Source organism: Myotis yumanensis, unplaced genomic scaffold (genome assembly GCF_028538775.1).
Source record: "Myotis yumanensis isolate MYYU_CA2020_CCGP unplaced genomic scaffold, mMyoYum1.0.hap1 SCAF_3, whole genome shotgun sequence".
NCBI classification, from domain to species: Eukaryota; Metazoa; Chordata; class Mammalia; order Chiroptera; family Vespertilionidae; genus Myotis; species Myotis yumanensis.
The window spans coordinates 51,360,461-51,388,278 of record NW_027223754.1 but is presented as its reverse complement, the minus strand read 5'-3'; the positions used below and the strand labels follow the sequence as shown (position 1 = coordinate 51,388,278).

At 36.4% G+C, this 27,818-nt stretch overlaps 1 long non-coding RNA gene across 1 annotated transcript in view; it reads right to left on the bottom strand.

The window, feature by feature from the left end:
* Positions 1 to 570: 570 nt before the first annotated feature.
* The window catches only part of LOC139004981 (uncharacterized), a 109,311-nt gene continuing 82,063 nt past the window's right edge, over positions 571 to 27,818 (bottom strand). Inside the window, exon 4 of the long non-coding RNA XR_011470634.1 lies at positions 571 to 2,294. This is a non-coding gene — a long non-coding RNA (uncharacterized lncRNA). The remainder of the gene's footprint in view (positions 2,295 to 27,818) is intronic.

The following is a 27,818-nucleotide window of genomic DNA, read 5'->3' as shown; positions in this document are numbered from 1 at the left end:
TGGTCTCTCCTTTGGACTTTCATTCAACTGTCTAATTTTTTTAAAAATATATTTTATTGATTTTTTACAGAGAGGAAGGGAGAGAGATAGAGAGTTAGAAACATCGATGAGAGAGAAACATCGATCAGCTGCCTCCTGCACATCTCCTATGGATGTGCCCGCAACCCAGGCACATGCCCTCAACCGGAATCGAACCTGGGACCTTTCAGTCCGCAGGCCGACGCTCTATCCAATGAGCCAAACCGGTTTCGGCAACTGTCTAATTTTTGAAGCAAGGAATCTCCATTTGAGGAAGGATGAGTGGTAGAATAAAAATAAAATAAAATGAAACCTATCCTTTTCCCTAAAACTAATTATTCATTTAACTGTAATCTAGTATCTTTTGTTTTTTATACTTCTCTTTTATTTTAACTGTAGTGATATTACATATTTAAAGACTTAATTCAAGCTGATAAAATTATTTTATCTCCAAAAATTAAAATATAATAAGAAGATAAACATGACATCATTGTAATATTAAGGAGAATAAAGTTTTGATGAATAGTGATCCTATCAAGTTCATTTCCTCCACATTAGGCCATTGTATGCTTAGGGTATATACTAAAGAAATGTCTATTGTTTCATTAATTTTTATTTATTTTTTATGATATGTATCTTAAAGTTCTAATTATTGGAAAAATAAAGCTTCTGTGGACTCAGCAGCAGTAGCTTGTTGCTTTCCATCCTTTTCCATTCTGTAGTCTCTAATGCCACATGTGGGCTCCATCTCTCTTTCCTTCCCGTCTCTGAAACTTTCATTCTACTTTATCTTTGTAATAGCCTTGGCTTGTTTCCATTCTTCTTTCAGCTCTGGCTTGTGTCTTGCTTTTCTCCTGGCTTGAAGCCCTGTTCCCACCATCTGAGCCCTTCCAACTTTATCTCCAATAAGAATCCTTAGTGTACTCCACCTCTAACTCCAAATTTACATTCTCTTCTGGCAAATATTTACACAATTCCCTGCCTGTCTCATATATAACACTATTTAAATTTCAGAATCAATCCCTAATTCTTTCAACTCAGCAGAGAATAAACCTCTTTAAATTATTTTTTTTATTACTGGAACTATTCTTAATATCACTTTGACTTCCAAATACACCGTTCTTTGGGCAACACACCGCAAAATCTCAATGACCAAATCCCATCTCATTTTTTTCTTCTTTCCCATCATCTTTCCTTTCTATAAAAGCTCCACTCTGTTTTTGGCCTGGAGACTTCCAAACACTTCCAACACTAAACTTTAAAACTTCTCAGGCACATGTACTCCAAGAATTATTATGCAAAATTGAACTCTTCCCAACACATATCTAGTCCAAATAGTAGCTTGTTCCTTTCTGTTTTCAAGTTCCCAAGTCCTAATAACAGATTTCATCTTTTCATAAATTCTATTCTTCTACTCATAGACATTCTCTGGAATCTGGTACCGTTTTTCCTGTTATTGCCATTATATATTTTAATTTTTTTTTTTTTTTACTCACACTGTCCAACAAAAGCAGCCACTCATACTTTTTCCTTGGTTTCACAGACAAGTTGTGGTTCTTTTCCTGCTTCACATTCATTCCTTTGTTCTTTGCTTCACATTCCATGACATGGAGGGCTCGGTTCCACTCACAACAACCTTCTCCTGAAAGCCCATATACTTAACCGTAACCAAACTCACAAAATGTTTCATATAGAGTCCCAAAGTGGGGAAAAAGTCTTCTCTGTGTTTGGGAGTTCGTGGTATACAGTATTCTCTAAAAGGTGGGTCCTTGTCAGGCATCCATCTTGCTTGGATCTAAGAATGAGGAGTGAAGTGCCTCATTCCAGAACAAACAGAAGACACTGCCCGAGGACATTCTCTGGATGCAGAGACATGTCTGGTCCTAATTGGGGCAGGCTGAAGTTGCTGGAGAATTACCATATGGTGGAAAAAACTAGATCGACAGATATGTCAGATCCTTCACTTCTCATGTGTTTCCAGCACTAAATTGGCTTCTAAACACATTTCCAGAAGGCCCCAGTGAGACGTGACCTCGGTTAGCTGCAGCAGTAACTCCCATTGCTGTACACTGTGTTGACCCCTTCTCTTTCAAATTTTTTCATTCATTTTCCTCTATTTTCTGATTCCACAGTAACTTTTCTACACAAATTTTTCTCTCAGAGTGCTTCTAACTTCAAAGTAAGAGTAAGACTGCCATTTATTCCAATTTCCCCTATTATTCTGTAGCATACTGCTGCACCTCCATTCAAGTCAGTATCCTAGGTTGGCTTAAAATCTAAAAAAATAAAAACCAGGTGGCGTTAACTATAATTGCACTAGTATATAAACAAAATAAATAAATAAATAAATATTACATTTCCCCCCTCTTGGTTTATTAACCCCACTACATCCATTATCTTCATTATTCAAATTGCTTAAATTTATTGTTATTTATATTATGGTCATATTTATATTCCACAGTCTTTTTTTGTTATTTATAGCCACATTTGCCAGATTTCAATGATAATTTGGTGTATGTATGAAACTTGTTAATATAGATTTTTCTCAACAAATAGACACATTAAATAACTGATATGTATTAGTAATCATTCTATAGGCTGTATGCATAGTTTTGCACATTTGATCTCAAAACAACATTAAATATATATGTATATATATCTATATATATGATCTTTATCCGAGTTTTGAACATAAGTAAACTTAGGCAAAGAGATAATAAACCCCATGATCAAAGGATGACAGCAAATGGCACAGCCAAGAATCCATATCCCCCTTTCCTGCCCTAGCAGTATCTCCTTAGGACCCGTGTGCTTAACCATGATGCTGTATGCTTAACATCTCTCAACTAACTTTCCTGAGCCTCACTTCTGGGGATTCGGATTTGATAGGTCTGTGGTACATTTGTCTTTTTGACATGCTTCCCAGAAGATTCTGGCCAGCGAGAGTTACAGGTCACACACAGCATCACATTAAAAGCACTGAAAAGTCCTGTAATAAAGACACCCATTAATTTCATTGAACACAGTTTACCAAAGTTACTTGAACACACATACATCTACTTTATTTATTTTTGCATAACACCTATTTTACAAGGTCCACTGCTCAGAGAGAGCCTACCAACATTTTTCCTTAATAATTCTATATGCATGTCCTAATTCCAGTGATTCTTTCATGCTTTTCCTACCATGTTAATGAATCCATTGGGCTGTTCTCTTTGAAGGCAAGGATAGTGTCTGTCTCACAAAACCCCTCCCAACAGAGCCTGAGTAGATTAATGTCTCTTAAAACATCACTGAATAGGAGGATAACTCCCTGCCCACCAATAGCAATACTGATTGGGGGGGGTGGTGATTTAAAGCTTAGAGATGGTGATGTCCCCTCAATTGTCTCAGATTTGAATCTGATTTCTATCCCACTGCTGGTCAGAGTTGGGAAGCCTTTGGTTGACAGCTGTGGGTGTTGGATGCCAGCAGTCCAGCTCCTCCTCTGATCTATTCTGCTGCTACCCTGCCTCTTATCAAACTCAGTTTCTAGGTACAAGCCCTCCTGAGAGTTTTGGTTAAGATGAGATGTTCCCCATTTCTTTAATTTCTCTGCTTTCAGACACCAGGAGACTGAGCATGAGATATCCAGAAAAAATATCTTCCAAGTAAAGAGATTTTTTTAGCATAATAAACTAACAATAACACCAACAGAAAGTCTAAATTGTCATGTATTCTTTCATCTATATGGTTTATACCAAAATGATAGATTTAGTCTCTCACTGGTTTTCTTAAGAAATTTCATCTTTGCAAATATTTTCTAATTTCTTTCTTATTACTGATATTGTATAAGGTTACAGGTGGAAATCACATTGCACAGGGCAGAGCATTTATTAGAAAAAATGTCCATATTGCACCTTTGAAACTATCCTCTCCTAGACTTCTTTCACATTGTATCTCCTGGTTTTCCCTTATTTCAGTCCTTCACGTAGTAGCCCTCCCTATTGGGTCTCCTTGCCATCCTTCCCTGTGCCACATAATATACTGTATATTTTACAGATGTTATATTAATTTTTATAAAGTCCCTTTAAATAGGCAGTATTGCTTCCATCTTCCAGAAAAGGTAATTGAAAAATCTGAAATCTGCCATAATATTTGCCATAGTATACTATTACTGTACTACACAGTAATAGACTAACTCATTGATAACCTTTGTGCAATGTGCATAATAGTTCTCAACTAACCAACTAATTCTAGAAAATTGATAATGGTAAACAGTTTTACAAAAGCAAGTAGTGTACCTGTTAATCTTAATTTTATTCTAATGATTTATCCTCTTTTTTCTTTATAAACAGAAAATGAAAGTCCTGTATACATTAAACAAATATATTATTATTTATCAAATAATTCTGAAAAAATAATATTCAATAGAAATTCAAGGGAATGGCAGCAGAAATAGCAAGAAATCAATTCATTGATATATATTAACCATAAGAAGTTAATTTTCTTTAACTAATAAAATATCACAGTTCTGTTATGAATTCATAGGGAAATAATTCATTCTCACAAGCATTCATCCATGACAATGTAAAATTTTTCTAAAAGGGCATTTTTTTTTACTATTTTTAATGAGAATTCTTTAGCATTATGGAATGACTATACTTGAAATAATATATATTAGTTTATGCACAGTCCATCCTGAAGAGAATTAGAATTCAGCATAACTTTGCTAAATTGAAGTAGTCAAGAAGAAACTTAATCATGTCCAAAATGAGAAAAATGCAGTCTAGGGAGTCGAGTTATAGCAGAGAAAAATTAAGCTTCATAATTATGTGATAAATATATGCAGATTGTCATTAAAGACCAAAAGTGTCAGAGTGAGGGAGTAAAGCAGTATGAGCAGGCAGTCTAATGCTGTTGCTTAAGAAAAGGAAAGCAAGTGCTACAGTCATATCCTAATTATTTTCTTGGGCTCTATGTTGTGTGCTGCACCATGTTCTACTGGATATTTAAAAAAGATGGTTTTTCCTTCTCAAGGTCTTTGCTTCATGTCTCTTTAACTATAGATGAGATTGTTGGCAGACAGAATACTTAAAGTTTATATACATAAAGTATAAACAGATGGTACTTTATTTAGAGAACTCAAGGACTGGTCTGAATATAGGAACTAATGGAAAAGTATTTCTCTATATATAGAATGTTTCAATAAGTATCAAAATGCCAAGAATGTGTCCCATTTAAAATATACATATTTCTAACTATCTATTCTGTGAAAAGATGAACAAATCAGACTTTTAGACTATTTTAATTATTATTAATAATTATATCTCACAGGTTTATAAGGTCTGAGTGGATTTTTTTATCATAAATAGTGGGGATCCATGTAATATTTTCTTTGAATAGAATGTTAATAATTTTAAAACTTTTAATTAATATGACAGATTAAAATTATCATCATAACACAAGAGCTGTCAATTTATTTTTTATCATATCTTTTTTTTTTACCTCTCCCCTTTGCCACTTTAATCCCATGATAAAATATAGGACTATTTATTATTCACTTTGAAACACATGAGTGATTTACTTATTTGTTTTTCTCTGTTGGCTTGGTTATGCATCCCTTTATTACATTAATACTCATTTTCAAAACTCAGTTCAAATATCATTTCTGTGAAGCTTTTACTAACCTCCTTAAATTCATTAGTTTATCTCTTATACTGCACTATCCCCCTTGAATTCATGAAACTGTTGAAAGCTCTGCTTATCTAATGCTTTGTGCACAACTCTCTACTTGTAAACTTCTTGCACAGTGTTGCTTACTAATGAAGAAATGATTGAAAGGAAAAATCAGAGTAGCAAATTAGGCTCACCTCAGTATTTCTTCTATCTCCAGAGATTAGGTTCCTCAATTCCTGGCTGCTTTTGTAGTCAAACAAATTTTCTTGTTGTTTTCAGAAGAGTTAGACTTTTGTAACCAAACCATATTATCTAGAATGGGAAGTCCTTCATTTCAAAGCATTATTTGTCCTCAACTTGTTATAGTCACTATTTTAACTTTCTGGAATACCCTGTCCAAGTTATTCATTAGCTAATATTTTCTAGAGTATCAAACTCAGTTTTCAATATGTCATCACTTGAAATTTTCCTTGACCTCAATTATGAATAAGTGCCCTATCCATATGCTATCATAAAATCTTGCACAGATAACTCTTGGTGTAAGTGACTATAATTACTCATTACCTTTTTCTTAAGAGCGATATAACAGATAAATAAATAAGTATATATATATATATATATATATATATATATATATACACACACACATATACACACACACACAAATATATACAATTACATTTTTATGGATAAAAGTACATATATAACTATATATTATAAATAATTTTATATAGTTATTATATATGTGTATACATACACTAAAACCATAATAATTATTATACATATCATATTACATATGTTATATAACAAAAATATATGTTAAGTCTATATACACTGAGTGGCCAGATTATTATGACCACTCCATCAGTACTTCATTGGGCCACCTTTTGCCTTTAATACTGCTGCAATTCTTCTTGGCATTGACTCCTTGAGATGTTGAAAGGTGATGCGAGAAATCTGACACCATGCCTGATGAATAGCACTGTTCAGTTCTGTGAGGTTTGATGGTTGTGGAACCAGCTGCCTGATGGCTCTTTTAACTTCGTCCCACAAATGCTCAATTGGATTGAGATCTGGTGATTGTGGGGGCCACCTAAGCAAGGTAAAGTCTCCCTCATGTTCTTGAAACCACTCCTGCACAATATGAGCACCATGGCATGGCTCATTGTCTTGTTGGAAGAAGCCATCTCCATTGGTATACGCCATCAACATAATAGGATGAACTTGATCAGCAATGATACTTAGGTATGTTGTGCTATTCAGACGTTTATAATGGTCTGGCCCTCCAGCAACTTCAGCGTGAAATTATAGCTAATTTGCCTACAAACATCAGGTGGTCATAATAATCTGGCCACTCAGTGTATATTTCCATTAGGTTACCACATTGCCTAAAATAAGGTGTGCTTTAAGATAGTCTTTAATGTACGGCTTTAGAAAGTTTAGAAGGGTTAAGTAAACAGAGAAACAAACATAGATATCATTCATATTTCTAAATAATTAGTGTAACTGACAAAATTAAATTGATTTCTGCAAAAACTTCATTTACCATTAGGAAACATTTTATGACTGGTAGAATATGATGTTAATAGTCATAGACACAATCTATTGTTCATTAAACAGTGCCACCTGAATAGATAGTTAAGATCACTATTAGAATATAAGACCAATCATTCAAATTCTCAAGGCACTTAGCGAGAAGTTAATCAGTGTGTGGGAAATTATTCTATGAGCTTCTGAAGCATTGCTTTTGTCTCTTGTGGCTTATATTTGTCTCAACTATTACTTATATTTAAATGTGACTGTCTAACACATTTTTATGTTATTTATGTTTTTCTGTTCTAGTTCCTCAGGATATAATCATAAAAAAAACTGTTATAGACAAAATAAACATGTAAAGATTATAGCATATATATGACTAGTGGCCCAGTGCACAAAATTCATGCATGGTGGAGGGGGTGTTCCTCAGCCCAGCCTGCACCCTCTCCAATCTGGAACCCCTCGAAGGATGTCCTACTGCTGGTTTACAGGGATCGGGCCTAAACCGGCAGTTGGACATCCCTCTCACAATCCAGGACTGCTGGCTCCTAACTGCTCACCTGCCTGCCTGCCTGACTGATTGCCCATAACCACTCTACCTGCTGGCCTGCTCGCCCCCAACTGCCTCCTGCCGCCAGCCTGCTTGCCAACAAATGCCTCCCATCAGCCTGATTACCCCCAACTGCCCCCCTGTGCCAGTGTGCTCACCCCCAATTGCCTCCCCTGCCAGCCTGTTCACCCCCAACTTTCCCCCCTGCTGGCCTGCTTGTCTCCACCTTCCCTCCCCACTGGCCTGCTTGCCCCCAACTGCCCTCCTGCTGGCCTGCTCACTCCAATCTGCCAGCCCCCGCTGTCTGATCACCTCCAGCTGACCCACACTGGCGGCCTGCTTGCCCCCAACTGGACCCCTTCTGGTCTGTTTATCTGCAATGGCCCTGCCCCCCACCAGCCTGATCACCCACAACTGCCATCCCCTCTTGGCCTCTAACCACCTCTACCTCAGCCCTGCCACCATGGCTTTGTCTAAAAGAACGTCTGGAAGGTCTCCTGGAAGGTCTTCCAGTCTAATTACCCTTTTATTAGTTTGGATAGAGGCCTGGTGCATGGGTGGGGGCCGGCTGGTTTGCCCTGAAGAGTGTCCCGGATCAAGGTGGGGGTTCCCTTGGGGCGTGGGGCAGCCTGGGCGAGGGGCCTGTGGTGGTTTGCAGGCAAGCCACACCTGCATGGGGTGAGGGTCCCCACTGGGAGGGTGTGGCCAGCATGTGTGAGGGACTGAGGGTTGTTTTCAAGCTGGCCACACACCCTTCAGGGTGGGGGTCCCTGCTGGGGTGCCTGGCAAGCCTGGGTGAGGGGCTGATGGCTGTTTGCAGGCTGGCCACAGCCCCCAGCAACACAAGTTCCCAGCCCTTCCTTTTTTTCTTTTTTCTTTTTTTTCAGCACCTCCTTGAGTGGAGGGAAGTAGGTATCTGGGATTTATTTATCTTCTATAATTGAAACTTTGTAGTCTTGAGTGGAGGCCAGGGCTGGCCAGGGCAGGCGGGAAGCTTGGCTTCCTCCATTGCCGGGGGCAACCCAAGCCATCTAATTTGCATACTAACTCCTAATTGGGTGTTGGGTGTGGCTTGCAGGTGTAGCAGAGTGACACCAATTTGCATGTTTCTCTTTTATTAGTGTAGACGGGGTTTGTCCCTCAGCCCCACTTGTGCCCTCTCACAGTCTGGGACCCCTCGGGAGATAACGACCTGCTGGCTTAGGCCCTCTCCCGGGTGGCAGAGGGCAGGCCTAATCCCTAGGTGCAGCCTCTGGTCTGGCTCAGAGAAATATTTCAAAAATACCAGAGAAATTCTCATTTCTCTATTTGTTGATATCATACATCACTATGGTACATTTGTTAGCATTAGTGAACAAATATTAAGAAATTATTAACTAAAGTTCATATTTTATCCATATTTCTTTGGATTCATCCAATGTCTCTTCCTTAAATTCCAAGATATATTTTGTTGTCATGTCTCCTGTTATGTCTCCAATTTTCCTTGTTTTTGATGAACTTGATAGTTTTCAAGAGTCTTGGTTAGGTATACTGTAGAATGTCTGGCAATTAGGATTGCCTGCTGTTTATCTCATGATTAAAATGGCTTTCTGAGTTTTGAGAGAGACCACAGAGATGAAATGTCATTCTCCTCTATTCATATCAAGGGTACACGCTATCCACACAGTTTATTACTGTATATGTGAACCTTGATTACGTGATTGATTAACCTTCATCTCCTGACTGATACTTTTTTTTAACAAAATAAGTACTAGCATATGTCTAACTTATTTGGGGAAAATAGAGAAGAAATTGAAAATGTCAGATGCAAGGGAATTTGGGGAAATGATATTGAGTTTTTCCACATATTAAAATTCTGGCTTTTACAAGAAGCTAGAGCAGGTCTTTCTTGATAGCTGAAGGAAAGGCAGGGTTGAGGAACAGATGGTTTTTCTTTCTCAGGGAAATGGAAAGCAAAGTCTTCAGCTGAGTGTGTTGATGGAATGGCATATGCTGAAGGTTTATGGACATGTGAGAAATCATTTGCAACTTGAAGTCATCTGTCTTTATTTATGAAGGAGCATATCAACATCTGTATGCTTTGTATTTATTTGTTACACATGGATGTGTTTGTGTACTCAAAACTAAAACACAAAGTGAATCACAAATATACTTATTCCAAGTATTATTTTTTAACTTTGACTTGATGTTTATGTGCACAAAGAGTGTGTTTGAGTGTGCATGTGTGTATTCAATTTGACCTAATGACAGTTATTTAGAAGATTTTCACCTGTTAATCTAAGATGAGTCTTTGACTTATGCCATGAGGGTTCACAACTATAGTAGAAAAAAAATGTATATATACTATATATATGTATACATATATATATTGCTATAAAGAAGATAAATCAATTTCTACATTACTACACAGATACCTACATCCAAATACAAGAAGACAACATGTTTTTTGTTGTTGTGTATGCATATAATCCATATCATCTTACATCATTTATGCAAATATATATTTGCACATTCATATGATATCAAAGAATCACTGAATGTTGATTTTTTCTTTTAGCTGGAGAACATACTTTTATTCTTTCAGTTTTATACTAGGAAATCAACACCTAATATGATAATTCATTATTTACAATTGATTAATGAAAAACTTAATCCTTAAATTGTGCATCAATATCCTATGACTCCAATTTTATTTATCACTTTTCAAATCTGAAGAAAATGATTAATTTATTAAACTTCACAGTAAAGTCCCACTGACATAACATTTAGTCTTAAGTACATTTAGTCTTAAGTCTAATGCTAATGTGAGAATTAAGAATAGCCACTATCAAACTGATCAGAAACCTGATTGAACCTTTTAATGGTGATATACCAAATGATCTGAAATTTAGACCTAGTTCTAATTAAGAGTTTTAAATTAAATATATTATCACATTTGAAAATAACACTTTTATTTAATAGTAAAATGAAAACGTATGGTTATTACCACTTCTGGAAAACCCTTGTCTTTTCATATGGAACATCTGTTTTGCAAATGAGGCTTCTATTACCATACTCAAGGTAATTTTAATCTTTTATATGAGAGGAAGTGTGAGTTATTTGAGTTGTTTGAAACCGGAGTTGAATCAAACAACAACCGTAGATTGAACTTGAATTTATACAATCAAAATAGATTTCAAGGAAATAACAGCTTAGACATTAATTTAGCTTTTATATCTTGACCCCTTGGCAGGCAACTAAATTTTCTCTATGGTTATATGTAGTTCTTTGTTGTAGTTATCAATGTAATTGCTTTATTTTAAGGAAGTAAAAGTTTTTTGGAAGGTCCAATTCACATAACTCTCTTTAAAACATAATAGTATCATTTCAGATTATGTATATAGAAAAATATTTTATATGTCAATAGATTTACTAATTCAAAGAATTAACATGTTTTCTTAACTTAATTTATATTATACTTTTAAAATTATAACATTTTTAAAAGTAAAGTGTTAAAATTATACTTAAGAATATAATTTTTATGCATTAAAAAACCCAAATATTTAACTTATGAGAAGAGATGGTAGCATTAATTAGTACCATGTTTCCAATTTTTTTAAATATCAACCTAATTATACAGATATAAATAACAGAGAATATTTTGTTTAATATTTTAAGAACACTTAAAATATATATCTCTCATTATTTACACCATTCAATGAAACAATTACAATTGTTCTCGTGCATTTGAAATATGAATTTGATTACATGCTACTTGAAGGCAACCATATCCATACAATTTTATCTTTAATAAAATCTTGGCCATCACATTTTAGAAATAAGAGATTTAATTTAAAAAAAGGGGGAGAGATTAACCAAAGGACGTGTATGCATGCATGTAAGCCTAACCAATGGACACAGACAACAGGGGGGTGAAGGCATGAGTGGGGGTGATGGGGGTGTAATGGGGGGATAAGGACACATATGTAATACCTTAATCAATAAAGAAATTTTTAAAAAGTCATACAATGTATTGGGGCACATTTTCAAAAATTTTGTCAGGATCCCCAAAAGTGGGAATTTGCTTAGATGGACATTATTCAGTCTGTATTTTATTTCTTTCTCTGTTCAACACATAAATGATGCCCTGACAGCAATATCAGACACATTATCTGGACCATATCAAGCATATTTGTAATAATCTAAGCCCAAAGCATCATATTTGAAATGACAAACCACTTATATTTGATTTGCACAATGGAAAAGTGAGAGAGTTTGAGTGACACCAAAGACCATATACCATATGTCCTGGCTGGACCAGCTCTATTGATTTGCTTCATCAAATTAGCCCTTGTGCCCCCAAAAAATAAGGCCATGAAGGTCTTCCTTTTCTTTTTTATAGCATGTTGTGGTGAATCTGTAGCCCTGCTTTGTATTTGACAGAACGAATCTGCATCTTACCTTCAAATTCAAGTTTCTTTCCATTATCCTTAAGGCTCTCATTTAAAAAGGAAATATTATCATTCTTTAAATAGCATCAGACTAAGCCACGTCTACTCTACTTTTATTTAAAATAATATATGTATTTATCCTATGACATAGGATAGATCACTGAGGTAAAGACAAGTACTTTCACTCATGGACTATTCTGATTTGATGGGAACTATTTTCTCACTATCCTGGGAGTGTCCAGCTTGAAGTTGCCTTTTGAAAGCTGCCAAATGATATGGTTCATTTCACAATTCTGCTTGTAGGCGTGGGAAAAGAGGGAAAAAAGCAGAATGAAGGAAACTGGAACCCCTTAGGCTCTTCCAGGTACCAAGCACTGTGCTAGCTCCAAATTATATTCAATATTGATGATAATTAGATAAGATAGGCATTCTTGTGTTGACTTAATTCTGAGAAAAGACTAGGTTCATACTAGTACATGGCAATTGTTTTTCCTCAGCAACACAAGTATCAATTATCCAGTTCCAGGAACCAAATCCAGTCTTTCAGGATCTGCAACATTGCTTTACCATTGCATTATCATTCAGAAGGTGGGGTATAGGCAAGAGCATAGTGAGGGTAAGTATTACTTTCCAAATCATGTCTCCTGAAGTTGAATGTTTTCAACAGGTGTTTTTTGTTTTGTTTTAATATATCTACCTATTAGTTAAGAACATAGTGAATAAATACTAGTACAGTGGGGCCTTGACTTATGAGTTTAATTCGTTCCTAGATGGAGCTCGTTAAGGAGCTTGTTAACTCAAATTACTCTATCAACTCAATGCAAAAAATCGGCCGAGAGACAGCTGGTATCTCAAAAAACTCGTTAGTTGGGACACTCATAAGTCAAGGCCCCACTGTATTTGAGAAAATGTTGTGAGAGCACTTTATGAGAAATTTAGAGAGATACACAAATGACATTCATGCTCCAGCCCCCAAAAGCAGTTGTAAAGGCTCTAACCCCAGAGGTTATGACGCCCTCTAACAAAAACATGCACCTGAATGTCGGAACCTGTTTTGATGGAGAAAAGACATTCTTGGGGGACTAGAAATCTGAATTTGTGCCAGTAACCTAATGCACATTCCTGTTAGCCCATAGTCTAGTCACTGCCCCTTTCTTAATTATCTGATCTTGCAAGACCTGTTTACCTAAGTCAGAGGTCCTCAAACTACGGCCCGCAGGCCACATGCAAATACAAATATTGTATTTGTTCCCGTTTTGTTTTTTTACTTCAAAATAAGATATGTGCAGTGTGCATAGAAATTTGTTCATAGTTTTTTTTTTAACTATAGTCCGGCCCTCCAACGGTCTGAGGGACAGTGAAGTGGCCCCCTGTTTAAAAAGTTTGAGGACCCCTGATAAGTACTACTCCCATTTTACAGAGACCATAAACCATAAACAACCCCCAGGCGGGGTAACCAGTGCTGGCGCCAGGCCAGGCCTTTAGGTGTGGTCTCACGGCCCCCATCCCAACACACAGGACTTTTGCAAAGCTGGTGAAAGGTCCGGAAGTCCCATATTTGGGGGACAAAGAAACCAAAAGGGTATAAAGCAGTGGTTCTCAACCTTCAGTGGTTCTCAACCTTCCTAATGCCGCGACCCTTTAATACAGTTCCTTATGTTGTGGTGACCCCCAACCATAAAATTATATTTTCGTTGCGACTTCATAATTGTAATTTTGCTACTGTTATGAATCGTGATGTAAATATCTGATATGCAGGATGTATTTCATTTTTACAAATTGAACATAATTAAAGCATAGTGATTAATCACAAAAACAATATGTAATTATATATGTGTTTTCCTATGGTCTTAGGCAACCCCAGTAAAAGGGTCCTTCGACCCTCAAAGGGGTCGCGACCCACGGGTTGAGAACCCCTGGTATAAAGGGCAAGCTTCCTCCATATTGGTTTGCGCAGGATTTGGAGAGAAACAGTCTCCCCTGAGGCCTGTACTAGTCCATGTGAAACATCTGAAAATAAATGGGTTTTTCCTGTGTCTCTGATACTCCTGTGTATTTTTTGGTCGCCTGGTAAATTCTGTAACAGTTTATTTCTATGAAGGGAAAAAGAAACAAATATTTCTATCCTCTCCATGTATATTGTGCTTACTTGGGCTTAAGGTGGAAATTTGACCTTACCCTGTGCAAACCCAGAGTTCTCTTGAACATGAAGGTGCATCCCATTTAAAAAGACTAATGGGGGAATTTGCACATTTTAGTGACTTATTGATTAAAAATAAATCTAAAACTGTGTATTGACAAATCCCATCTTATTTGTTTTGATTGCATCCTGTAATTGCTTAATTGCATTGATTTAAACACCATTTTTTATTGTCTTTTCCAAGCAAATTTCCCCAATCTGTGATAATACAGACACACACCAACAATACAACACCTGCAAATATATACACACCTTCACATATATGGGGCAGTCGGGGGGAGGAGCGGGTCAAGATAATGTGGAAGAAATTATTTCTTTTTGCCAATGAGAATAATTGTCAGCAATTCTCCAAAAATAATTTTGAAAGTGTTTTGCTGTTGGGAATCATAGAATATGAGGTACAGGTTTCTTCTAGAAGAAAGTGATAGAATTTTGTAATTTTCATGATTATCCTCTCCTACAGTTTTTGTCATTATTAAATATGGTAAATATAATTTCCAATTCTTATTCTACTTTTTATATATAATAACCATTTATTTAATTTCTGAAAATAATTTAGGCACATTTAGAAGGTTAGATGGTGCATTAATTAATTTATGTATTCAATAAATACTGAAGAAATAATAAATGTCAGGTACCCTTCTAGGGGCTGCAAATAGCAGTGAAAACAAGCTTCTGTTTTTTGAGCTTACATTAGACTTGGTGTGTGAGAGAGTAGACCAATGTATGCTATATCTGGTGGGTGATTAGCGCTACAAATAATAATGAAAGTGGAAGGGGATGAGGCTGGACAAAGGGTGCAAGGGTGTCTTTTGGTCAAAGATGCCTCAGAGAAGAAATATTTTGAGCAAATGTTTCAATGGAGTGAGTAAACCATGAACTTCTGTGAAAGAAAAAAGTGAAGGAATTCTCTCTTCTCTCTTTCTCTCTCTCTTTTATTGTAGGGAAGAGTAAAAGTTATATTATAAATATATTATAAATATAGTCTGCATGTGTTACTGTCCTGGAAAAAAACAACACACTTAGTGTTATATAATGTTATATCATATTAGTCATTTTTATTTGTTTCTATTATTTACATTAACTTCTTACACTCTTATAAAGCATATAAATACTTGCCACATTAATGGGGCATTGAATTTACATTCTTTTTGTCTGCTCTCATCGCACTCTGTCCTTTCTAAGATTACAATCTGTATTGTTATAATGGCCTTGCGCGTAACTTCCACCAAACCCTGAGCTTCTTGAGCACGAAGCCAGTGCATTTTAGAGATGGGTTGCTTAATACAGAAATGTTATCGATTTATTGAATAACTGAATGTCCCAATTTGAAATTTTCTGGAACAAAATTATTTCTTCCTTGCTGTAATTTACATAGTTGAGAACTCTGCATGTTTTCCTATTTGAGCACATCCAAGGTTCCCTCCTGAGGATACATTTTGCTTCACTCTGAAGCTACTGTTTGGCAGGGGCTGGGGTAGTTTTCCATTCAGTTGAAAACACCCGGTGGCTTTTAATGTCAGCATTGCAATTTGCCCGTGTGATTTTCAAAGCATGGGTGTGCCCTTACCAACAACTCAGAATATCAGCACTCCAGGCATTAAGTGGCACTGCTGGTTACTCTACACCTAACCAAACCAGAATAAGAGAATGGATACTCTTCCTGAAACTGAAAATTAACTAAGAGACCCACAATATTTACATTGTAGGCTTGAATCAAGTTTTACCACATTCATTCAATTATTCACACACAATGTCACCTTGATTAAGGTGTTTTTTATTAGTCTCAGCTTTTGTTAAGGGATTTCACAATATTCAGTAACACAATATTCATGACTTTGGTTACTATGATGCTATTTTTGAAGGTATATATTACTGCACTATAGAAAATCATTGTGACATTTTTACCTTACATAATTTTCAGTTCTTAAATATTTATATTCCCTAAAGCACTGCTGTGCTTCCTCCTTTATGAGTAAAAGTACTGAACAAATAATAGGATTCTTTATTATTTTTCCTCTTCTTCTAAGATCAAAGCCACATGTGAAATTTAGTAGGCATAGTTACTTTTTCCTTTCTCCTATTTGCTACTTGTATTTATTTTTTATTACTTAGTTTAATTTTATTACTTTAAGCTATCTCAAAAGTTTTGCATAAATAATTGGGATATAGTGTGCACATATAATAAATTAATCACTTCCAATTTGCTCTTGAACTAAGCAACTAAATTCTGAGCCTTATTTTCCTCATTTGTGTGTATGTTTTTAATTTACTTTTCAAAATATGTAGAAGCTCTATAAAGATATGTTTAGCATAACACCTGTTATCCATATGAACTTTTATGGGAAAACTGATCTACATTCATATTATGAAATAATTTAGCATAACATGAGGTGACGTTTTTGCAAACCAGTCTATTTAGGTATTTAGTAAATAACATGAACAAATAATGGTAATGTCTTTCTTTTTATTAATTAAATAAATTAATTTGATTTTCTTATTTAGAGAATACTGTTTTTAAGTGCTAAAAATCCAATTAAATCTAAAATGGCACGTATGTGAAACTCAAAATGTACAGATGTTTAAAATTGTCATGCTATTGTCATAGTTTAGAAAATAAGAGAAAATTCAAGTGAAATCATTATAAAGTTGTGTACAATATTTCTTTGTTAGAATGATCACTGTTCTTGAGTAACTTCAGTTACTTATGTGTTATACATATACCACATGTGCACATCATGATTTTCAATGGACATCATGGCTAACAACATGAATTTCAAAGTCTGAAAGTCCTATGTTTGAACCCAGGCTGTGGCACTTACTAGCTATATGACTGAGGAAATTTATTCAGTTAACTCATCTGTAAGATAGGGATAATAATACTCAATGTAAATGGTTATTTTAAAGATCAAGTGAGAAAATGTTCTACTAGCAGTAAGATTCCCCAAATAATTTCTACAGAAAGTAGTTAACAAAAAATTTTATTTTTTATTAAAATAAAATGTCTGCAACACTTCTACTCTCTATCAGCTCCTCAAAGTATAATCCTATGATTTATTGGAATCTTTAAAAAGTATCTTAACATATCACATGTGCCCACAATTGTGAAACTTTACCAAATGGTATCAGACATGTTCTTCTTTTACCATTGACATCTGCTCCGTAGGTGCCAATGATAATGCCCATAACTAGATGCAGATCAACCCAGGAAGAAATATAGAATACTAGAGGCTCAGTGCACAAATTCTTGCACCAGTGGGGTCCCTCTGCCTGGCTTGTGGGATTTGGCCGAAATTGGCCCTCCAACATCCCCCGAGGGGTCCCAGATTGCGAGAAGGTGCAGGCCAGGATGAGGGACCCCACTGGTGCACTATCAGGGCCAGGAAGGGACATGGGAGGTTGGCCAGCCGGGGAGGGACCGTGGGAGAATTCCAGGGCATGTCCAGCCCTTCTCACTCAATCCTGATTGGCCAGACCCCAGCAGCAAGCTAACCTACCAGTCGGAGCATATGCCCCCTGGTGATCAGTACACATCATAGTGGGCGATTGAGCAGCCTTAGCATATCATTAGCATATTTTGTTTTGATTAGTTGAATGGCCGACCAGTTGACCAGACACTTAGCATATTAGGCTTTTATTATATAGGATAATATAAATCGTTGATATTAATAAACAATATTTCTCATATATTTCCAAACTTGAATAAAATACTCAAATAATATTTTAATATACTAATTTTTTAGGGGCAATGTATTTTTATTTGGGCTCAAAGCCATAAAAACAAGTAATATTCCAGGTACCTGAGGATCATGAATAGTTTACTGTACAACTGACCTTCATAGGAAGTCATATTTGTATTTGTTTCAGAACCCTACCCTCCTGGCTTATGATTTTTGTAGCAATATTCTATCATCTGTTATAATGAAAATCATAGGATGTTTTTCAAGACAGACAATTAACTATATTAAGAAGAGTGGTATGATGATAAATTAGAGATCATCGATTTCCCATGAGTAGTTCTTTTTAAATAATATTTTAAATCTAATTTGTACCTTCTGAGAAGTTGATCACCAGAGGAGAGATGTTTTGTTTTGTTTCTTAGCTTCTTTGTTTGACACAAGATACACTTTGATAGTGTTCTACCTTAAATATTTTTTTAAGTTTAGAACTTAATAGGGATTTAAAAATGCTCATTTGTGTTTTTAATTTATAATTGGTATTCAAATATATTTGAAAGAGTGAGTAAAAGCATTTCTGAGTAAAAGCTTCATGTTTTAGAGAAATGATTAAGTAAAGTAAAAATATATTGCTTAAGCCAGGCTGGTGTGGCTCAGTGGTTGAACATTGACCTGTGAACCAGGAGGTCACAGTTCAATTCCCCGTCAGGGCACATGCCCAGGTTTTAGGCCCAATCCCCAGTAAGGGACATTCAGGACGCAGCCAATCAATGATTCTCTCTCACCATTGATGTTTCTATATCTCTTTCTCCCTTCCTCTCTGAAATCAATAAAAATATTTTTTAAAAATTAAAAATATATGTATATATATCATATTTATATGCTACATATCATATATCATATATCAGTAGCTTCAGAGATCAGTGCAAACTAGAATATATAAAGGGGCAATTGTTGAAAGGGATTTATTTAAAAGTATATCTCTACTTTCTAAAATCCTTTTGTATGTATGTCTTAAATTTAGTGATACCACAGAAAATAATTGAAAGACATTCTTGAGATGAACGTTACTGGGGGAAAGGGGAATCCTTAATTTGTACTGTTTATCGTTTTCCATGGTGTAAATAATCCCATAATGACCAATTTTAAGTTACCACTGAAAGCAGAGTTGGAAAGAGATATGCAGAAATAGATCACATGAGCTAATATAAGTGGTCTCTGGAACATTAGGGATCTATCATTAAAAATATGTAGTTTCCCTAGTATCCAATATTCCATTCTCATCATTTTAAAAATGAGGGTATCAGTGTTATGCTATAATTAAGAGAATATTTATAAAGTAGTTCATATAAAAGTCTGAATCAAAATTATAGGTAAGTCTTATTTTTATATTTGTCAGCTATATTTTATATTTATCACTTACCATGTATTATCTGTCTGGCTTCTTTTCAGGTCTCTGTTACATATCTCTAATGCATTACTGAGTCCATTTCATATATGATCATATTAAGATCAAGGTCACAAACTGGCAGCACTTGCCTTGCTGTTCAGGTTTATCTTGCAGTGAGCCATGCACTTTGCTTTATTCCATTCTAGCTAAACCATCTCCAATGGAATATTGTCTTAACCTTAGTTCCCTGAGAGAGAGCATCAAACAAAGGCTTTCATTGCAAGTAGGTTATTTAGAAGAAGAAAAAAAAATCAGCAAATGGGAGTTAGGCTCTAGGAGAGAAAGCAGGGAATAATAAAACGTTAGTACGAAGACATACTATTTGGTTTGACCACTAAAATAAATGACTGATGCTGAATCAGTATGGAATTTCTGAGAAATTTATAAAATGTGTTTCAGAACAGGCTGCCAAGAATTGAAGAGGGGAAAACTTATTATTGTCTCCTCTTCACCTTTTGAAGGATGACCCTACACAATTAATTGCTGGGTCACTTCTAAGTTGTATCACAGTGAGTGTGGAACAGCTCTCAAGATATCTATGTGTCAGCATCAGATAAACCCCCAGGCAATATGTTTAGCCTTGGGTGACATGCTGCCAGTTTGTGTCTGCAATGTTTGTGTAAAACTGATGCCTTTATTAGTGGCTGGAGCAAAAGGTAAGACCAAAGGATTTTGAAATGGTGGTCAAAAATTATATTTGACACAGTACCTATCCCACTCTTCAAATATGTTCACTAAATAGAACAAAAGTATGATGTAATTATGTTTTAATGTGCTGTTTCATGTGATTCCAAATGAGAGGCCATGACATAGTTTGACATGCAACCACAGACATATAGACAAATGTTGCATCACCTTCTATACTCCAATCAATTTGTATCAGCCTGAAAGACCTAAAACAATGACAGTATAATTGTATTGTAAATGACTTAACACAATGGTTTTCAGATGAGAAGTCCAATGTTAGGATTATTGGAGAGAGCTTTGTTTATCACTAGTAGCAAATATCATACATTTTTCTACATTCAGTTCCTTGGTTGACGGTTTGGATTAACAGTTTCAGCTCTATCGTTTATGCAATCATTAAATGTCTTGGCTCAGAAATTCCACTTCCTTTCTCAAAACAGACTGGCTCAGTAAATCATTTCCTCAAGCTCATGTGTTTTTTATTAGAAACCTATGTTTCAGATCCATATGACCCCAGTTTATTTCCTTTCCAAGTGAGTTCCAATGAGCCAAGATACTAATAGAGAAATAGGTCCTATAATGTCACATAGAAGCTCACACAAGGGTTTAATAGTTGACATCAGTGATGGATTTTATACAGTTGTTTCCACTGTATAGATTATGTAAACAACAAATAGGGAACTATTTTTTTTGTTAAAAAAATATAAGGTGTTCCTTATGAAAGTCATTCTCAGAAATTAATCTGTAAACAATTTATTTTTTCCCTATTTGTGATGAATTTTTTTTACAAGTATGGGAATGTGGTTTCAGTTTTTATTCTTTCTTTTTTATAATTAAACTTTCCTTTAGGTAGTTAGGCTCTGGCCTGCATACACATCGAGTGGATTTATTAAATTATTAGGACCCTGTTGAAATTGCCAGCAACTTACTTTGATTAGGATTTATAGCCAGCATGGTATAAAACAAATAACTTAAGTCAAAATAAACAAATTATAGTTTTATCATTTGCATGAGGTAAATATAATTAACTTGAAGACATAAACTGAATTAATGTGTATTTATTCTACAAATATATTTATGCAAGTTTTTTTTTTATTTCCAGATTTTTAAAGAATATTTCTGTCCTTTATATTGTTTAATCCATCTAAATATTATTTTTCTTTTGAATTTAATATCATATTTGTAAGATTTTGCTGCCTTTGCTAATAGGAAAACCAATCATCTTTTGTGGTCTACAGAAAAATGGTTTTCCAAAGACGTCCATGTCCTGATGCCAGAAACTTATCAATATCTTACCTTACATGGCAAAGGTGACTTTGGAGACATAGTTAAAATAAGGATCTGGATGGAGATGGTGAGCTTATTCTGGCTTATCTAGGGTCCCAAAATAATCACAAGGGTCCTTATGAGTGAAAAAGGAAAGTAAGAGAGTCAGGGTTAGAGAAGGAGATGTGACAATGGAAACAGAGGTCTAAGTATTGAAGGGATTTGAGCCAAAGACTGTGGGCAGGCTCTAGAAACTGGAAATGACAAGGAAATGGATTCCTTCTGCGAGCCTCCAGAAAGAGTAGAGTGCTGCCAACTCACTTTAGACTTCTGAACTCCAGAACTGAAAGATAATAAACACGTGGGTGTTGTCTTAAGCTCCAAGTTTTTGGCAATTTGTTAAAGCAGCAATGGGAAAAGAATACATCCCCACTCCGGGACTTTCTGGAATTTCCCAGCAGTACTTGACTGGCACTCACAGACAAAGGTTTTGTTTTTGCTTCCCCCAGTCCTCGCTTTATCAACTTCAGTTGAATCTGTGTGATACCAGTGACACTTTTCTATTACCAGTATATACAGTACTGTCAACAGTGCTGCTTGGACTCATTATCACCATCATTTAAATACCAAAGATCTGTTTAGCATCACAGACTTGCCCTGCCACTGTTAGTACTTCCCTTCTGTCCTACCTTCCCTGAACTTCTGTACAACATGAATCTGGTGCCACATGGAACACAGACATAACTCAACTTCCATGTGAGAGGTTCCATCATACTTCATGAGGTGAATTCAAACCCCCATGTCACCATGGCTGCTTTCACTGAGTATACTTTACTTTATCATCACTCTTTTCTGAAATAATTTGAAGGAAAGACTCACACAGGTATGGTTTGAGCCACAAAGTATAGAAAAGTACTTTATCTTCATTGTTCTAAATATGTAATCCTGTTAATATTACAAGGTTGCCCATTAAGTTATATGGGTTGTATCATTGACCAAAGGAATTTGAAGTCAACAGAACCCTTTAATTCTTTTATAAATATTCAGATTTTACTAGTCCTATGATTTATAAACATATTTGGTTTGCCCTTATCCTGATATTTAAAGTGCTCTGTATATTAAAACATTTGATGGTATTTCTTCCTCCTTTGAGGAGAAATTATCTAAATTCTTATTCTTTCAATTTCCTTCTCTCCCACACAATCAATAAATTAAATGTAGTTATTAATTAAAAAATGAACTAGAATGCTTATCAAGATTTTAGCTGATTTATATTTTGCTTTAAGCCAAGTACATTAAAGATAATCTAATTAATTAAATGAATTAGTTTCTTAGAATGATAAATTATTGAATATTAAGGATTAAAAATTGCAGATCGACAGGAATACTAAAATTTGAATGTCTACAATTAATTTTTATGTTAAAATTATTTATTTAAATATTCTGTTCATTGAAAATATTTGGCCAATATACAAAACATTTTACATGAACATAATTATTTTTACAATAGGATAGCTAAACTCTTATTACAGAACTCACACTTTTATATTTATTTTCTCTCAATTATTTTGTAAATATAAAAATCCAATTAAATTTAATTATTTTTGTTATAAGTCTATGTTTAATATTTTATACATATTACAAAGATTTAAGAAGTCTTAGAAAAGAAGACTTCTGTAGGCATGAATATGCACATAATAATAATATGGATGAAGAATCTAGGTCTCAGGTGAATTAATTCTCAAATAACAACACCAGGGCAAAAAACAGAACTTGATTTTTAAAGCTATGTTCTTTGTGACCACATATTCTGTTGATTTTCATTATTAACTACATCTCTAATAGGAGGCTATCTTCTTATTTCATTTTCTTATCTCTTCAATGTGATAGCAAATTTCCAGCTAGAAAAATTTTATAACTAGAATTCAGGGTCACATAATAAATGAAATTCAGTAATGTATTAGTTAAGATTTCAATTTGAAATCAATTTTTGAAGTACTTCTTTATTTTATTATTATTTTGTTCCTTTATTTTTATTGCTGACACTATTACAGGTGTCCCCATTAAAGTAATTTTAAAATAGTTTCTCTGCTCAGAAGACAAACATAATAACCAATTGTTTATTTTCTTCAAAGCTAGCCATACACATCTAAATATTGTACTTAGCAACTTACATGAAACAATGTACTATGTGCAACCTATTAGAATTTAAAAATTTTAATATTAAAATATTGCATATATTCCCACTATAAATAGAGGCCAGTTTTGTGACTATTAGAACATTTTTGTTTGTTTTTCTACTTTTAGAAGCATCCTTTTGAATTTCTGCTTTTAGATTCTTTTTATATAATACAAAAATCAAAAGGCTTCCTTTTACCTCTCTTGAATTACCTATAATGTCATGACTATAAAAGTGAGTTATCACTATATTTAGTCATTTATTTTGCTTTCTTACCCCAGAAATTCATTTTGCATAGAGGTTTGAGGGAGACAATGAAAGAAAGAAGAGGGGATGATTTGAAATATTGTTGCCTTCTTAATCAAATCTGCATGCAAATGTAAAAGAGAGGTTAAGTTTCATACCCACTTTAATATCTAAAATACCTAATTTAAATAAATTTCTTTCATTTTCATATAGCTTTTCAATAGTTATTGTAGTGCACACTCTAAAGACCGAGTGGCTGAGTATACCTTAGCTCCAACATTTTCTCGCTGTTTGACAAAGTTGCCTAACCTTCCTTTGCCTAAGTTTCCACATGTGTACAATGAAGATGTGAGAATAGTACGTACCTTTTATGTCATGTTGAAACTATTAAATGTGTTAATATAGTTAAGTTCCTAGCTACTATATTTTAGCACATAGTAAGTACTGGGCAACTGTAAATTTTTGAAGGAATGTGTAGTTTAAAATTAAATGAATTATGAGTGTGTCAACTTGCAATACCTAGAAAGTTCTGGAAAAGAGCCTAAAGGAAGAATAAGGAATCCAACAGCTCTTATTTGATCTTATCTTTCCTTCTTTAGTTATTTTCTGGGCCCTACAATGTATATATTTATAACTCTTCAGAGTTTATTTTAAAATGGCAATCAAAGCAACCAACTAAATGTTGTATTCCACAAGTAGAGCATAAAAACAAACAAACAAACAAAGAAGAAATGAATATGGTATAAGGGATCTGAAAATGTATAAATACTAAGACAAACAAATAAGCAAATAACCATAAAAACAACCAGTCTAATTCTACCTAATAATGATGATCTTAAAAAAATATATATTTTTAGGTTCTTTATTGTACTCTGACCTTAGAATTTTATAATCCTCAAGGGATATTTTCAAATCAAATATTATGTCATTATTATATTCTGTGTACACATAAAAAAATGTGCTCTTATTAGCCAAGTAGCCCCATAATATCTGTAATAATAAAAGGCCAAAAGCATGACGACTGGAATGACCGATGACCGGTTGCCCATTGGGCCAGCCCATAGCCTCCTCCTGGCGGCAGCACAGCGGAGCCTGTGCCAGGCAGAGGCAGGACAGGCACAACCCGCACCCCGCCAGGTTCTCAGACCCCACACGCCAGCATCGAGGTCACGGATGCCAGCGCTTTGTTATCTGTCACAACTCCGCGGCCCCGGCGCTGCCTGGGCAGAAGTTTTGAGCTCCTCACCTATCGGCCGGGGGCCAGATTCTTCACCTACTCTCACCACCTGCCGCCCTCCCTCCACACACTCGAGTCAGGGACTCGCTGCAGGCCAGGCCCAGATGCTCCTTCCCACCCCCAAAGTTCCTGCAGCCTCGGCAGTGCCTGAGCCCGCGACCTGCCCCTGGGAGGGTGGGTCTGGGCTAGGCATCCACAGCCCCTCCCCCACAATGTCCCACCCAGCAGTGGGGGAGGGAGAAGCCTCCCTCCTGTCCAGGCCCCGTCCCAGCGCAGAGGCAGTCACAAGATGGTCTCCACAAGATGGCCGGCAGCAGAGGGCAGTTGCGGGTAATCGGGCTGGCAGAGGAGGGCAGTTGGGGGAAACCAGGCCTGCAGGGGAGGGCAGTTGGGGGCAATCAGGCCTGCAGGGGAGGGCAGTTGGGGGTGATCGAGCTGACAAGGGGAGCAGTTAGGAGTCAATCAGGCCAGCAGCAGAGCGGTTAGGGGGCAATCAGGCTGGCAGGCAGAAATTATTAGGGGCAATCAGGCAGGCAGGCAGGCAAGTGGTTAGGATCCAGCAGTCCCAGATTGTGAGAGGGATGTCCGACTGCCGGTTTAGGCCAGATCTCCCAGGCAGTCAAACATCCCCCAAGGGGTCCCAGATTGGAGAGGGTGTAGGCCTGTCTGAGGGACACCCTCCTCCCATGCACAAATTTTGTGCACAGGGCCTCTAGTTTGGAATAAGAAAATAAATTAAAAATAACTCTAGGCTTCGGGAATCTGTCCCTTTCTCTTTTAAATCATTTCAGGCAGGTTATCCAAAATGCTGCTGGTTGCAACTTGCTTGATCTCTCTCCCAGAACAAATCTAGCCCTCTGAAGCTTCATTAACTTTACCATAAAAAAAAATAATAATAAATAAATAAAAATTTAAAAAATTTTTAAAAACATTCCAACAACACTCCTTTCTGACAAAATCCTTTCTTTTGAAATTTTTTACTTTTATCAAAGTAGTAAATACATAGTTCATAATGTATTTTTTTTTCCTAATAGGTGTGTAGTGTACTGGTATATCATTGTTGTTTTTATTCTATTTTGACACTATTATAGATGTCTCCCATTTCCCCCTCTTTACCCTCCTCTACCCAGTCCTCCCACCTCTGGCTATCACTACACTTTTATCTATGTCCATCCCCCTCCCCTCTGACCTCTGTCAGTCCCTCCCATCCTATCTAATAAAGATGGAATATGCAAATTAACCATCACTCTGCAACAAAAATGGTGTTGCCCACAGCCAATAAGGAGGGACTATGCAAATTGACACAACAAAGATGGCGACGGCTGGGGAGGGCCATTCTGTCTCACCCCGGCCACTCTGGGCCTCTGGGCAGCGCATGCGCACACAGGCGCAGAGCAGCCGGGGCTGGGCGGGACGTCTGCTATGAGGAGGGTGCGGGGAGTGGAGGGAGCTACAGGAGGGCAGCAGGGTCAAAGCAAAGGCAGAAGGCAGCTCCAGCTGGAGCGAAAGTGGAAGGCAGCTCCAGCTGGAGCAAAGGCGGAAGGCGGTGGCCAGAGCGAAGGCCCGGGCCCCAGGTGCTGGAGGGAAGCCAATGCTGGCAGCCAGGGGAAGGAAGACCTATTCTTGCACAAATCTTTGTGCATCAGGCCTCTAGTCCTATTAATAAAAGGCTAATATGCAAATCGACCAAACAGTGAAACAACCAGTTGCTGTGACACACACTGACCACCAGGGGGCAGTGCTCAATGCAAGAGCTGCCTCCTGGTGGTCAGTGTGCTCCCACAGGAGTAGAGTCATTCATCCAGAAGCCCTGAGCTGGTCTCATGGCTGGCGAGCACACCAGTGGTGGCGGAAGCCTCTCCATCTCCACAGTAGCGCTAAGGATGTCTGACTGCTGGCACAGGCCCACTCCCCACAGGGCTCCTGGACTGCAAGAGGGCACAGGCCAGGCTGAGGGACCCAAGCGAGGGCACAAATCTCATGCACCGGGCCTCTAGTTTCTATATAAATGTCTATATAAATTTCTATATATAACATATTACATTTAACCATTAAAGGTATGGCATGTAAATATCTTTAAAGGTAAGTTATATTAATAAGTCTAGGTAATCCAACACAAGTGCACTGTATTAACTCAAAAAGAAAAGAAAATGTAAGTGACTACAGTAGACTATCTCTCCCCCAGCCTCCATTTCACAGACTCACCAGAATAACTACCACAGCACACTCCCTTTTAAGCATACAGACTAAGGCCCTTGATATGTTGAGTACTTATGTTTATTGTTTTTATTTTTTTAAAAAAATGTGTCCAGTAAAGAATTGACGTAAAAGCAAGCAATTTGACTGGCCAGTGTGGCTCAGTTGGTTGAGTGTTGTCACATGCACCAAGAGGTTACTGGTTTGATTCCCATTCAGGGTACATGCCCAGGTTTCAGGCTAGATACCCAATAGGGGATGTACAGGAAGCAGCCAATCAATGAATCTTTCTCATCATTGATGTTTCTATCTCTTTCTCCCTCTCCCTTGTTCTCTCTAAAACCAATGAAAACGTTATATATATATATATATATATATATATATATATATATATATATATTTAAGCTAGTAGTTTAGCCCAGCCAGCATAGGTCAGTGGTTGAGCATCGATCCATGAACCAGGAAGTCATGTTGTGATTCCTGGTCAG